Here is a 16,628-nt window from a genome sequence, read left to right on the forward strand (position 1 = left end):
TATCTATGGTTTGGACGTACTGCCTGATTACAGCCATGATGGCAAAACACCTTGGGCTTTACTGGTATTGGTAACCACATAATATTAGAAGTGATGCAAAAACTATTTCTATAGGTACATTTTCTATATACGACACTAAAGCCAAAACTCTGCTACTTTTAAAACTGCCCAAATATGTGCAAGGATTTCTTACACAAGAAGCTAATCAGAGTGCTTTGCAGAACTTATACAACACATATAGTAAGTTGTTCTTGGCTGTCATCTCGTTAATTCAGAAGTCTAATATTTAACTTTGGGTACTACAGCGTTTCAAACAGGTTCACCCATACTTTTGGAATTCAAACAGATTGTATTTTATTTAGATTGTCTTTTATTTGCTGTTCAAACTATATCACACACATTTACTGTATGTATACCACTACTGTCACAATTACTTGAACACGTTTATAATAAATTTACAAATATAATGAGATCTATTTCAGCAAAGGATTAGAATCTCATCCAGCTATTTCCTGACGGCCCATGTTATAAGCAAGGTGGGAAGGCAGACATGTAAAATGGACTATAATACTGCAACTTCTCTTGTCCTGAGAATAATCCATTTTAAAATCCATTCACAGGATAATGTTATTATATGAGTACAAGCAGCAACCACTAAATTTAAACTTGCAGAACAGGTTTAAATACAATGGAGTGGAACAGAATCTGATACAAATTGAGCTGTAATGGAAGCAAACTGAGCACAATGTCCTGTGAGCAATATTAACAGGTTGTCTGAAACTGCAAATCAATTTCTATTCAATGGAATTAAAGTACACCCATTCTTTCAGAGAGCTCTCATTTAAGGCTGTCAAAGCAGAAGCAGTGAACACATGTTTAATGGATGCAAGACCTGTGACTGTCTAATGCCATTTTCTATTTTAAAATCAAACAGATTTACACATTGAGAGATACACAGCAGAATAACTATTTCTCAAAGATTTTGTTAAAGGCATCAACCTCATGGTCCATTACTCAATCAGAATCCCAGCACTGTTATAATCAACCACACACAGCTTGCTCTTAAGAATTGCTTCACAGACATCATTTAAAAAGAAATTTCCTTTCTGATCATCAGGATCCTACCAGATCTTCACCAACTTCTTTTCTACTCTAAAACAGAGGTAATAAGTCCCACTCCAAGAAACTTACAATCTGAAATATTTCAATATAAGTGTATCATTAGAAGTAAATATTATGTCTTATACTACTTTCTTATTTCTACATTTAAAGACTTCCCAAAATGAACTGGCTATTATCTGAAATCCATGGTTATAGGTATCTGGATATCTAAACTAATTTGATAGGCTGGACAAGCTACTAATTAAAAGACAAGTCCAAAGCTATTCAAAGCTGATCTTGAAGAATCCAAAAATCTTTTATCCATGTGTGTGTATGTTATAATTTTCCAAGTAATTGGTACTGCTAGACTCTTGTTTTCAAAGAGCTGTAAAATGCTTAGAGATAAATGCTAGGACTGGCGATGCCCCAACAATGTTGAGGCTGGAGCTGGACCACTGATCCAAGCTTAGCAGTACAGAGGGATCCCTATATCTTGTGAGAGAGTAGTATAAAATGCTGTAAAAAAAAAATAGTAGTAGTATTAACTCAGAACCATTCACACTTCTTTAAAAAGATTCTTGCCTTTCTCCTCATTCCTTCCTCCCGTAGAGATCTTTGGAGAAAACTACCATGTCAGGCGTGATTTTAGCTTCATTTGGCAGTGCACTCAAACACATTTAACAGTTACAAGTAGTCCTTGGGTTATGACCATTCGTCCAGCAACCATTCAAAGTTTATGTAATGGTACGTGGGAATGACCTTGGAAGATGGAGGAGGAGATGCTGCCTAGGGAAAAATCAGATAAGTGGGGGGAAGCCCACAGCTGAATAACAGGCAAAGAAAGAAGCTCAGAAAAGATCCTCCCTAACTTATCAGGCTGTAAAAAGAGACGATGGAAGATTTGTACTTTCAGACTTGCAAGATTGATGTCAGCCTTCCCAAGTAGACCAGACAGGAAACATGACCAGATGAGCTAATTCTACTTTATTGTAAGGCTACATTAACAGAATCTTGCAAGTCTGAAAGTACCAATAAAAGTGAGTATGTGTAGCTCAGGGTTGAACTGTGGAGTCCTTGGAGTTCTCTGAGCTTGGTTGGTTTAAAACCAAGCTCAAAGAACCCCAAGGACTCTACAAGTCTGAAAGTACAAATCTCCCACTGTCTCTTTTTACAGCCTGATAAGTTAGGGAGGATCCTTTCTGAGCAACAGCAATTCCAGTCCCAACTGCTGTCATAAGCTGAGGACTTCCTATATAGAAAAGACGCGAATGTTACTTTGAATTATAATCCAAAATCATGGAATCTGACCGCTTACCTCCTGTTGTACTGGGTGTGGGAAATAGCCAAGAGAATTATATTGAGTGACTGGAAAAGTATTATTACTCCAGATATCAAAAACTAGATTAAAAAAATATGTAACTTATCAAGTTTTGAAAGGCTATTTTTAATACTAATCAAAAAATGACACAATATGTTTCAGTTTGGCATAGATTTCATAGTATTTTACCAGAATAGACAAATAATTATGTGTAATTTGATCGTTTGTTATTAAATATATATGTGATATGTTTAGGTGATTTATATCAATTTAGCATGTTAGTTCTTAGGGGTTTATTTGCTTGGGTTTTTTATTTTTTAATCTGTTTTGGTATTTTAACTTAATTACTAATTAGATTATTTGTTGGAGGTGTTTATATTACCATTTTAAAATGTTATTGTATATTGTTCTCTTTCCCTCTCTCTCTCTCTCTCTTGAAACTTAAAAAATTGTGCTCCCACACATACAACCCAAAATATGGATCTGTTTTATGGATGCCACTCTCATCATAATCATAAAAAAGAACAGTTAGGGAACACACACAAGACAATCAACAAAAGCTTTGACTGAATCAAATTCACAGGAGAAGAAGAGAACAAATAACAGCCTACATTCTCATCAGCAGAGAAAACAACGGCTAACTACAAAGCAAAGTGCATGACAACGCAACCCAGACTTAACAAGTACTCTATAGCCACAGTAACAATCCACCAGCACACAAAAGAGGCTCTGTAAAAACCTCTTCAGACAAGCAAACCCCACTGCAGTAACCCAGAACTCAAGAAAGCAGAAATTATTATATAATCTTATGTACAAAATTATATGTTATAGTCATTTTATAGAGAATCATAGATAATGCAACCATATACCTATATAATTACAAATTTTATATAATATATACTGTATGTTACATGTTATACAGCATTTTACAACACAACAGATATCCACACAATTTCATTAAAAAGGATGTACCCACACAATTGGCCACAACACAACTGTCATAATCTATGAAAGTTATAACGCTTATATAATGTTTATATAAATATATAATTCATTCATATATCAAAAAAATCTCAGAAACCACCAACAGGTCATTATAACCTCTTGGCATCAATGCAGCCTACAACCAACAACATCCCAGACAAACTCAAAGACACGTTAGCCAAAGAAAACAAAAGAGGAGTCATTTATAACATACAAAGTAAGGACTGCAAAAACCACTATGTAGAACAAACAGGTAGAAGTTTAGCAGAATGCATCTGTGAACATCAAAATTCTTTAATTTCACGCAGACAAGTTCAACCACAATTTTAACCAGGAAACAAGATATTTTAGATCAAGTCAAGAAAGGAAAAAAATTTCTAGGAGCTTGGCACTCTGACAATTTATCTACCAACAGACATACTGTAATGGTATGTGGAAATAACATTGGGAGACAGGAGGGAGAGCCACAGACTGGACAACCAGCATGTAAAAGATGTCTCAGCCCACAGAAGGGGGGAGGGTGTGCAAAATGTTTCAGAAGGGACCCTCCCTAGCTTTCCAGAGGGTAGGGGGAATCCTTTCAGTCTTGCAACATTCTATATATGCAACCTTACAATAAAGATAGAGCTAGTACTCCTGGTTGTACTTCTTGTCTGGACTACTTCACAGAGCTAACACATATAGAAATAATTAAATAAACCCCATTTATGAACCATTCAAAACTAACAATCCAAGAAAAGGTCAAACAGCCCTGAGCACATCTTCCTCTACCACACATCTCTTAACCAACACCCAGATAAGCAGGAATCAGCACCTATAATCACCACAATAAGCACCAGCCAACAGCATGCCAATTAAAGAAGAAACAATATCCACAACCAACACATCCTTATCAAACGTACCCAAGTCTGGTAGGGCAAGCAACTATATATAAACAACCAACAAATCTCATTTCCCCATGTCAGAACACTGATGTTTCCTACACTGATAATGAAATGTCTCCAAGAAAAAAAATCTAGCTCGGAGAACACTAAGAACCCAACTGTTCAACCTTCAGTTACATATAATTCTCCTTTCTGATAAGAATGAGACTATATAACCTGGTTTCCAAGTCATGTTTTCCAGAAGACAGCACTATTGCAACTCTTCTAGCTCCTCTTTAGGACTTCAGCTCATTAAAATAGTTCTAATTTCCCCACAAGATCAGTAACTTAATTTGAATACTATCTATAGTAAACATTACCTGTCTGTAAAGCAAATGAGCTCACACACCAACAGTCTGTCTAAACGTTGACATCCTCTCCTTAGAGTCAATAATCTTTTGAAAATTACAGGAACTTGGTGCAAGGAAAAAAAAAATGACAATGAGGATTACAAAGCCATGTGGGAAAAAGTAAGGTATCACTAAGTATTGTGGGCTATCCAACAAATACACCAAAGGGCAACTGCAACAATATTACAAGAAAAGGGTTCCAGACACAGCTTAAGTTACACTTTTCACAACAGTTGAGCACACTGCTGTTTCAGTAAAGACCACTGTAAAGACCAAGTGGAAAAAATGTAATTTAAAATGTAGCATACTCAATAGGTTCCTAGATTCTTCTTAGGTTTCCAACCCTACACTACAGAAGGAAGGGGCTTTAAATCTATGTAAAGTAGATCTTCTTTAAAAGCATACTGGGTATAAGAAAGATGGTGTACCTCTGGCCCTCCAGATGTTGCTTATAGTATCCTTTCCTATTTGCCAGTTGGAACTTTTAGAAGTTGTAGCGCAGTGTCTTTTGGAAAGACACAGCCACCCCCAAGGCAACTGATCATGTCAGAGTAGAATCAAAGGGAAAAAAGTGTAGAACTAAGAAATTTATTTTAAAAAGAGAAAATTATTTAAAACGGGGGGGGGAGCAGCGTGCGCAGATTCTTCAGGGTCCATTGGTTTAAAATAATCTCTTATGGCCCCATTCCAGCATGGCCATAGTTCTCCCACGCTGACTTATCTATCTATGCATGGAAAATTATCTAGAGTTCCTGACAGCATAGAACTTTGCAGACATCAGTATCAAAACCTGGAGTTCAAGGAGAATGGCACTGTGATGGTGCTATAGTAGCTGGCACTACTCTTCTCACATGTCTAAATTTCCGAAAAGGATTACTTGAGGGAACTGTGAAAGACAGTCTGGGCATCATTATTCTATTTATTGATACTATCATAAGCCTTCTACCTGCAAATGAAAGGATCAAATTTGAGGCAGCATTCAATTTGCAAAAATAACAACAAACAATTTCCACCATCTCAGCACTTCATAAATTTAAGCACAGCATAATAGGATACACATGTTGAGGAATGGTCATAATTTATTTTGTCTTCTTTCTTTCCATTTTGGTATATTATTTTTTTCTTGACTTACCAAGATTCACAATGACATTTGACACTTCAGTTTTAAATTATTATTCCTTGACAGACAGGATGCCATTAACTTAATTTTGGCTGGTGCTCCCCATTAGTTTAATCTATCCTGAGATATTTTAGTGACAGTAGCTAATACCATTCTGAAATGAGTTCTCTCACTTCAAAGTTAATTACATGTATTTGTTTTTTGATAAATGAAGGTATCAGATGTGATTAACTGAAGAACAATCAATAAAAATCTAGCTATCAGACATCTTGATGAGTTTCCCAGGGCCTCTGGACAATCTACAGCAATCAGCTATCTAGAGTGTGCATTCTAGGTATTCTATAATTCAGCTATGAAGCATCTGAACAAAACTCATTGTATTTTTTAAAAAACTTTCAAGTATTGTGACTAGTTGTTTTTTGTTTTTTGCTTCACATTCCTGCCGAAAACACAACCCAGAACAAAAGTATCAAACTAATCACCTTTTCCCACTGCATTTTTTTTTTAAACTCATATACCTTTGGCAGTACATTTAGCAGTTATTTGAAAAACAGGGGTTGCACTTCTGCCAGATGTGGGCTCTACTGCTTTGCTGACCTTCACTTAGTCACAAGTGTTTCTTAGTCCCACATTTTAACTGCTAAACAGAGCTGCAGGTTTAGAGACGGTATCTACTCTGAAACCTAGGAGCTACTTGTTATTCAACAGAGGAGAGTTTTTGTCATCAGGTGGTTTGGAGACTTTCTCGAAACAGCAGCTTAGCAATTAACTCCAGATAAGCAAATGTGCCCGTGTGGAAAAGGAGGAAACTCAGTGATGCCTTGGAGTTTACCGAGTCACCTTTTTTTCTGTTCTAATACAGGCCTGCAGGAGTTGTCAGGACAATTTATAAGTACAAAGAAGGAGTATTACTTAATGATTCAGAAAAATATGGAAACCTAAGTGCACTTCACAAATCTAGGGTATGTTACCTCTATTAGCATAAATGCTGACAACTGTTAATCTACTATAACCCTGATTAATGGATGCAGCTGTCCATTAATACTAGGCAGTTTAACTTGCTACTAAAATTGATTACACAGTTAAGAATTCAATCCTGTTGTTCAATAAAACTGTATTCTCTCCTGAAAATGCAATATAGAGTGCAGTACCATTCACTAGCACTTACATATATTACAAAATATATGTGTTTCCTTTGTGTGTGTGTGTGTGTGTGTGTGTGTGTGTGTGTGAGAGAGAGAGAGAGAGAGAGAGAGAGAGAGAGAGCACGCATGTGTATGAAAGTGCAGTGTTAACTGTATTAGTGGAACTACTTCAAACTGACATCAAGCACTGACGCTCAAAATAAAAATAAAGCTCTGCACAGAAAGTCAAAAAATACTGAGGCTGCAAGGCACAATCCAGTGTAACACTCAAATAGGGAGGCACGTACCAAGCCTGGTGCATATTCACCCTATCCCCCAAATGTTTGAAATCAGAAGAGGTCACAGACTGGCTGCACCTCCACTGTGTCTACACACATCTGACCACTCTAACCATTTCTGAATAAGATGGTCAACTAAGGATAAAGCAATCCTCAAACAAGACAGACAAACTACAATAAGATTACATCTTATTACATCTTAACAGATCTGATTACGTAGAAAACTTGCTAGAATAATCTAAAGTTGAACTGCAAAAAACAACTGTTCATCCATTTGGATAAAAATGTGAATTCATTCATTCATTCATTCATTCATTCATTCATTCATTCATTCATTTTTGCACTACCCAACTCCCTGTGATGCTGGGCAGTTCACAAATAAAAACACATAAAACAGTAAGACAATACAATAATAAAAACAAGGAGCAAAAGATAGCAAAAAAAGGGCAACAACAAGAAACAAACCCACACTACCCAGAAGAGGACTTCAATCACCCTTACCAAAGATCTGGGCTAGGAGCCAGGTCTTCAATGCCCTCCAAAACTCCAGCAGGGTGGAGACCGCCCAGATCTCAGGAGGAACATCATTCAAGAGGTCAGGCGCTGTGACAAAGAAAGTACACTTCCAGGGTCCCAACAGATGGCATTAACTGAAGGAACCTGGAGTGCACCAACCCTGCCAGATCGAATCAGCCAAGCAGATACCATGGGAGATAGACAGCCCCTCAATAACCAGGCCCTATGCCATGTAGGTTATCGGTGATAACCAATATATTGAATTGCAATTGGAAGCAAACTGGCAACTAGTACAGCTCGTGAAGCAGGGGTGTTACATGGGCAGACCCAAGGCATGCCCGTCACTGCCGGTGCTGCCAAATTCTGGACCAATTGCAGCTTCTGGGTGGTTTTCAAGGGCAGACCTATATAGAGCACAATGCAGTAGTCAAGACACAAGGTGACCAGGGCACGAGTGACTGTCTGAAGGGCCTCCCAAAATAGGAAAGGGCAAATTGGCATAGTAGATGAAGCTGTACAAACACCTTCCTGACTAGAACTCCCACTTGCTCATTGAGCAAGAGCTGGGAATACAGGAAGACCCCAAATTGCAAAGCTTAAAGATGGAACATACCCAGATCTGGGGGGCCCAACCACCCACAGCTACTCAGTTTTGGTAGGATTGAGTTGGCGATACTTCCTCCCCATCCAAACCCGTACAGTCTCTAGGCACCAGGACACAACCACAACAGTCTCACTTGGCTAGCCTGGGTTGAAACGTATAACTGAATATCATAAGCATACTGATAAACCCCAAACCAGCTGAAGACCTCATTCAATTGTAGATGTTGAATAGGTGGGAAGATGTTGAATAGGAGGGGAGAGGAAGTAGAACCCTGCAGCACCCCACAAACAAGGGGCCTAGGGAGTGACCTCTTCCCCTCCCAACCAATGAATGCTGGTAGAATGAAAATCCGAATATGTGTCATGAAATGAGAAATCCAATTTGACTTACAACTCCACAAGTTGGAAAATCACTATTGGTATAGTGTGATATTTGAAAATATGTCATGAAATGGGAAATTCCACTTCAAATCACAGCTCTGCATGAGTCTGACAAGTCACTGTTTTTAATTTCCATGACCACAAATAGTAGTGATCTGTATAGACTGTAGTCTATACAACAGGAGCAAGCCAGCTAACTGCACCCCTTCTTTCATTGGCCCTCCCTACTGTTGCCAACCCCTTCATGGATCACTGCCTTGTCGTGGCGAAGGGGCTTGCGTAACTCAGTGAAGCCATGAGCTATACCGTGCAGGGCCACCCAAGACGGACAGGTCATGACAGAGAGTTCTGACAAAATGTGGTCCACTGGAGAAGGAAATGGCAACCCACTCCAGTATCCTTGCCAAGAAAACCCCATGGACAATGTTAAAAGGCTAAAAGATATGACGCCAGAAGATGAGCCTCTCAGGTCGGAAGGTGTCCAATATGCTACTGGGGAAGAGCGGAGGGCATTTCCAAGTAGCTCCAGAAAGAGTGAAGCAGCTGGGCCAAAGCCGAAAGGACGTTCAGCTGTGGATGTATCTGGAAGCGAAAAGAAGGTCCGATGCTGTAAAGAACAATATTGTATAGGTACCTGGAATGTAAGATCTATGAACCAAGGCAAGCTGGATGTGGTCAAACATGAGATGACAAGATTGAACGTCGACATCTTGGGAATCAGCGAATTGAAATGGACGGGAATGGGTGAATTTAATTCGGGTGACCATTATATCTACTACTGTGGGCAAGAAACCCTTAGAAGAAATGGAGTTGCACTCATAGTGAATAAGAGAGTGGGAAAGGCAGTAATGGGGTACAACCTCAAAAACGACAGAATGGGGAGGGCGGAGCTGGCGTCGCGGCGATACGGCGGGCGATCCTGGGCTCCCAGGACCGCAGCCGATATCTCCTCCCCTGGACGGTCCCGATGGACCTAAGCCGTCCCGTAGAGATGGCGATCGCAAAGGGCGCGTCCCGCGAATCTCAGGGACGCCGCAAGTCCCAGATTGATCCCGGGAGAAGCTCTTGAAGCCGGCGGAGGAGAGGCAGCGAAAATGGCTGCGAAAGCCGGGACAGCTCCAAAGGAAGAAGGAAGAGAGGGGTGTCAACTGGGTGAGATGGACTTTTACTATTCAACTATTCTTAGAGAACACCTTAAGTAACTTAAAGAGATTTTTAAAAGTGAAGAAAAGTGGATTAAGCGGCGAGATTGAGCCTTATAAAAAAAGGGGGGAAATTTTTTTTCTTTTCAACTTTCCCTTTTTAGTGGAATTGGCAAGATGTTTTTCTCTTAAAAAAATATATTTTTAACTGGATTGGCCTTTTCTTTTTAATACTCAATAACTCTTTATCTTAAGCCTTTTTTTTTGACTAAGATTTCTTTATCGTTATAAGAAATTTATACTTTTTGATTTTGAAATGGGGAAAGTGGAGTTAAGAGAAAGTAAATGAAAGAAAGTTGCACTGCCATCCAGAGGCTCGACATAGTGCTTTTTTTCTTCTATTGTGACGCATGCTCAAGGACCCTGTGCTTTCTAAAAAGATAGTGGGATGTGCATGTTTATACAGGTGCCATCCGTAACTATAAACAAGAAAGCGGAGTTGAAAGCGATTTTGAAAATATCAAGATGGAAAGTTTGAGCTAGTCACAAGAGCCCTGATTAGTGGCAGTAGCTCTTCTTTCTGCTAGAAGCTCTGCTTTGCTCTCCATTCCCCCCTCAGTTGGATTTTTTTTAAAGAGACTTAGTCTTTTCCCTCTTCTTTTTTTTTTTTTTCTCCTCTTGCTTTTTTTATTTTATTTTTGGCAAGAACAAAAAAACGACAGAATGATCTCAGTGCGTATCCAAGGCAAACCATTCAACATCACAGTAATCCAGGTCTATGCCCCAACCACTGATGCCGAAGAAGCTGAAGTTGACCGGTTCTATGAAGACCAACAACACCTTCTAGAACTAGCACCAAAAAAAGATGTCCTTTTCATCATAGGGGATTGGAATGCTAAAGTAGGAAGTCAAGGAGTAATCGGAATAACAGGCAAGTTTGGCCTTGGAGTACAAAATGAAGCAGGGCAAAGGCTAATAGAATTCTGTCAAGAGAACACGCTAGTCATAGCAAAAACACTTTTCCAACAACACAAGAGACGACTCTACACATGGACATCACCAGATGGTCAATACCGAAACCAGATTGATTACATACTTTGCAGCCAAAGATGGAGAAGCTCTATACAGACAGCAAAAACAAGACCAGGAGCTGACTGTGGCTCAGATCATGAGCTTCTTACTGCAAAATTTAGGCTTAAATTGAAGAATGTAGGGAAAACCACTAGACCACTCAGGTATGACTTAGATCATATTCCTTGTGAGTACACAGTGAAGGTGATGAATAGATTTAGAGGGTTAGATTCGGTAGACAGAGTGCCTGAAGAACTATGGACGGAGGTCTGTAACATTGTATAGGAGGCAGCAACTAAAACCACCCCAAGGAAAAAGAAATGCAAGAAAGCAAAATGGCTGTCTGATGAGGCATTACAAATAGCTGTGGAAAGAAGGAATGCAAAAAGCAAGGGTGAGAGGGAAAGATATAAGCAACTGAATGCAGATTTCCAGAGAATAGCAAGGAGAGATAAGAAGGCCTTCTTAAATGAACAGTGCAAAGAAATCGAGGAAAACAATAGAATGGGGAAGACTAGAGATCTCTTCAAGAAAATTGGAGATGTCAAAGGAACATTTAGTGCAAAGATGGGCATGATAAAGAACAAAAAAGGCAGGGACCTAACAGAAGCAGAAGAGATTAAGAAGAGGTGGCAAGAATACACAGAAGAACTATACAAGAAAGATCTGAATGTCCCTGATGTCCATGCTGGTGTGGTCACGGACCTTGAGCCAGACATCCTAGAGAGTGAAGTCAAGTGGGCCTTAGGAAGCATTGCTAACAACAAAGCTAGTGGAGATGACAGTATTCCAGCTGAGTTATTTAAAATACTAAAAGATGATCCTGTTAAAGTGCTGCACTCAATATGCCAGCAAGTTTGGAAAATGCAACAGTGGCCACGGGATTGGAAAAGGTCAGTTTACGTTCCAATTCCAAAGAAGGGCAATGCCAAAGAATGCTCAAACTATCGCACAATTGCACTCATTTCACATGCTAGCAAGGTTATGCTCAAAATCCTACAAGCTAGGCTCCAGCATTACGTGAACCGAGAACTACCGGATGTACAAGCTGGGTTTCGAAGAGGCAGAGGAACTAGAGATCAAATTGCCAACATTCGCTGGATCATGGAGAAAGCACGAGAGTTCCAGAAAAACATCTACTTCTGCTTCATTGACTATGCAAAAGCCTTCGATTGTGTGGATCACAACAAACTCTGGCAAATTCTTAAAGAGATGGGGGTACCAGACCATCTTACCTGTCTCCTGAGAAATCTGTATGTGGGCCAAGAAGCAACAGTTAGAACCAGTCACGGAACAACCGACTGGTTCAAAATAGGGAAAGGAGTACGACAAGGCTGTATACTGTCACCCTGCTTATTTAACCTATATGCAGAGTACATCATGAGAAATGCCAGGTTGGAAGAATCACAAGCCGGAATTAAGATTGCAGGGAGAATCATCAATAACCTCAGATATGCAGATGATACCACCCTAATGGCAGAAAGTGAAGAAGAACTAAAGGGCCTCTTGATGAGGGTGAAGGAGGAGAGTGCGAAAGCTGGCTTGAAACTCAACATTAAAAAAACTAAGATCATGGCATCTGGACCCATCAATTCCTGGCAAATAGAAGGGGTAGAAATGGAAGCAGTAACAGACTTCATTTATTTGGGCTCCAAGATCACCGCAGATGGAGACTGCAGCCATGAAATTAAAAGACGCTTGCTCCTTGGGAGGAAAGCTATGGCAAACCTAGATAGCATATTAAAAAGCAGAGATGTCACCTTGCCGACAAAGATCCGCATAGTCAAAGCTACGGTTTTTCCAGTAGTAATGTATGGCTGTGAGAGCTGGACCATAAAGAAGGCTGAGCGCCGAAAAATTGATGCCTTTGAACTGTGGTGCTGGAGAAGACTCTTAAGAGTCCCCTGGACTGCTAGGAGGTCAAACCAGTCAATCTTAAAGGAAATCAACCCTGATTGCTCATTGGAAGGATTGATAATGAAGCTCAAGCTCAGATACTTTGGTCACCTAATGCGAAGAGAGGACTGGGAAAGATTGAAGGCAAAAGGAGAAGAGGACGGCAGAGGATGAGATGGTTAGATAGCATCGCTGAAGCAATGAGCATGAAACTGAGCAAACTCAGGGAGGCAGTGAAAGACAGGAAGGCCTGGCGCAATATGGTTCATGGGGTCACGAAGAGTCGGACATGACTTAACGACTGAACAACAACTGTTGCCAAGTAAATAATCTTATGTTTCTTAGCTGCCCCTACTAAGCACCTGTTTAACATCTAGAACTTATGGATCCAGTTAATTCTTTGAACAAGGTAGCCAGATAAAGCTAGATAAAGCATTTAGGTCTTGGTAAAAATCAGATGTCACACAGTATTAAACTTAAAACAAATTTTGCTTTTACTAAGGAGTGTGTGTGTGTGTTCTTTTGTTTCCACAGAGCAGTACAGTAGTTCTCAGTTAATGACTGCCCTATTAAGCGACTGTTCAAACTTATGACAGTGCTGAAAAACAGGTTTATGACCAATCCTCAAACTTATGACGGTCACAATTCTGGTGCTTGGCAATAGATGCATATTTATGATGGTCGCAGCATCCCATGGTCACATGATCACCATATGCAACCTTTACAGCTAGCTTCCAACAAGCAAAGTCAATGTGGAAGCCAGCAGTAAATTGCAAGTCACAGTCACGTTACATCGCGTCTAATGACTGCAGTGATTTGCTTAACGACTGCAGCTAGAACTGACATTGTAAATGGGGCATGGTCATGCGCGTTTCATTTAATGACCATGTCGCTTAGTGACAGAGTTGCTGGTCCCAATTTCAAACAGTATCTTCTACCAGAACAAAAGAAAAATCTAACTAAAGAAAATGTATTCAGAAGAACCACACATTTACTTATATTAATATTTAACAAAAAAATAATTTCATATCATACTAAACTCTTGCTGTAATCTTTGTTCTATTTCTTCTGTCCCATAATCTGGCCCCACTGCAGTTACACTGAATCCTGCCCTGTTCTTTCTGATTTCACCTCCCCTTCCTTCTCTTGCACAGACAGAACGCCATTCAAATCTCAGTATTTCGATTTCCCCTTAAGTTTGGATTTCTTCTCAAAAAAGGAAAAATGGTTGGAAAAAAGCAGCCATTTTAAATCGGCAACAGAACACAAAATAGGCAAACAAGTTGCATTTCTTCATATGGAGAAAACGGTGCTATTGTTTTATGGTTTCCTGAGATAATATGATAAATTCTTTGACACTAAGAATGCAATATATATTGTACATGACTGAGGACCTAAGCTATTTTGTGAGATAAAAATATTTAATGAAATTAATATTTTAAAAATAAAGTTAGTTGGTAGCTTTCTAATGAAGAATTCTGAAAATAGTTTTGAGAAAAATTAGGGTGAATAGAAGGTATTAGTTGCTTTACTAGAAATTAAAAATATATGCCAGAAAGAACATATGTTGGATAAATTCTATTGAAATAATCAAGATTAATTTTCTAATGCAGCGTGTTCTTTTATGGAAATAAGTTGTTCCCATATCCCAAAAGCCAGGAGATTTCCTTCTGAAATGGTGTGGTGCAAATTATAATAGTATTAACTATTCTCCAGGTGTTATGGAAACACTAACACCACAAAAAATGTGACTTCTTAAAAAACTACCAGATGGGTGGTGATCAGTCTCAAAAGTCTCTGTCAGGTTTACCTCCCAGATCATAATCTTTAATAAACTCTGTTGTAGACCTTCAGCTGTATGATTTTATGCTCAAGGGATAAAATGAATCTTCATCCTTGGTGAGACTGCTAATGTTGTTGCATTCTGCATTCCGACATGGAGTTCATGCTGACTAAAAAGTCATCCTTTAGAAGTCATCCAAACAAACAGCCAGCTTCAGTAGGGGTTTTTTTTTGGAGGGGGGCATCATTATATATAAACAAAAGAAAATTATAGACAAATCTATTCACAGACAAAACCATTAACGTCAACATGCTGTTTTTAACAACCACCAGCTCTATGGAGAACTACATATGTGCAACAATTTTTCCATGGCCATATGGTCTGCCATGAGTCTGCAAATCATGGTAGACAAAACCAGTTTAAGCTTTTTCTTATTGTAGTTTCTTCTTGGAATAGTGGCAGTTTTCTGATAATATCCTAGCCCTGTGAATTGAGATAATTTACTGTCATTGAAATCTTTCTGAACTCATTCATGTGCCCAAACTATGGGAGGGAGGGAGGGAGGGAGGGAGGGAGGGAGAGATGTTTTTTAACCCGCCTTTATTATTTTTTTTTATAAATAACTCAAGGCAGAAAACTTACCTAATACTCCTTCCTCCTCCTATTTTCCCCACAGCAACCACCCTGTGAGGTGAGTTGGGCTGAGAGAGAGAGACTGCCCCAAAGGCACCCAGCCGGCTTTCATGCCTAAAGCGGGACTAGAAGTCTCAGTCTCCTGCTTTCTAGCCCGGAGCCTTAACCACTAGACCAAACTGGCTCTTCCCATATTTATCAACTTTGAGTAAGTCTGATCTCAGTGCAGTTGGTTCTGTTTATATGTATATGTATATGTAAATAAAATTTTATAAATACAAATAAATATATAGCAAGAGCCAGTATGATATAATGGTTAAGGTGCTGGACTAGGAGTGAGGAGTTGACTGGGCAGTGTGGGCCAGTCACTCACTCTCTCAGCCCTAGACTGGGAAGTTGAAATATATCTATCAACCTGTACTAGACCAGCATCCATAACCTTCAATGAAGAGGATTGATTCAGGCTATAATAGTAATCTTTTTTTTTTAAAGAACAGCAGCCACCTGCTTTGACTTTAGAACATGGCATCCTTTACCATCAATTTTTACAAAGGCCTTACTAGATTCCACAATCCATAAATAAAAATAAGAAAGGCAGATAAAGGATGGGAAGCAAACAAACAACACTCAAGCTTATGATCCAATGAAACAACAATAAAAGTGGTAGCAACTTATCTAGGGAAATTACTTAGCCTGACTGATCACACTGACACAAATACAGAAGCCAGAAAGCCACGGGCATGTTTCAAAGCCCAATCTTTTTTAAAAAAAGCAATCTATCCAAAGTAGCAACTCACCTATAGCATGTTTACATTTTCACATCCTTGAATCACCCACAGTGACATTTTTAAAGGACTACCATATGATCATCATGGAGAATACATTTATAAATGGTCTTGATAGATCTATACTACAGCCTAAATCAAAGGTAACGTGCATTCAGTATCATTTGCTGGGGAGCAACTTTAGAAGTATTACTTTATGTCCTGTTTGTAAGTTTCAAAATCTGACCCAGGCTGCTAAACTAGAAAGCTTTTGCCTGATCCTCCAGAGCTCTTGTTAGGTTTTCATCGTGTAAAGCAGCATAAAGGTAAAAAAGAACATAATTAGAGCCAATAGTATTGTTAATATGTTAATTTCTCATCACTGCCAAGAAAGGTAGCTTTAATATCAAGGCTTTTGCTTCTTCTGAACCTTAGTATGGGATGTTTTGGCTATAAAAGGAACAGATCCTCATGGATTTTCTAGTTATGATGTTAAATAATTCATCCTTTTCAATTATGTTCTGTGAAGCTTTCCTACAACTCTGAGTTTAGACACTCTCTTTTACCTATCATCTCTCCTATGATGATGGCAGTAGAGCTATTTTGTAAGCCATCTGGAA

At 39.1% G+C, this 16,628-nt stretch overlaps 1 protein-coding gene across 4 annotated transcripts in view; it reads right to left on the bottom strand.

Annotated features, from left to right (window-relative positions):
• CTBP2 (C-terminal binding protein 2) overlaps window positions 1-16,628 on the bottom strand; it is a 238,947-nt gene that overhangs the window by 189,805 nt on the left and 32,514 nt on the right. The gene's annotated exons all lie outside the window — the stretch shown is intronic.

This window comes from Python bivittatus, unplaced genomic scaffold (assembly GCF_059951505.1).
Source record: "Python bivittatus isolate LINGU-HERP-01145 unplaced genomic scaffold, Pbiv_v1 ctg000980_np1212, whole genome shotgun sequence".
Taxonomy (NCBI): domain Eukaryota; kingdom Metazoa; phylum Chordata; class Lepidosauria; order Squamata; family Pythonidae; genus Python; species Python bivittatus.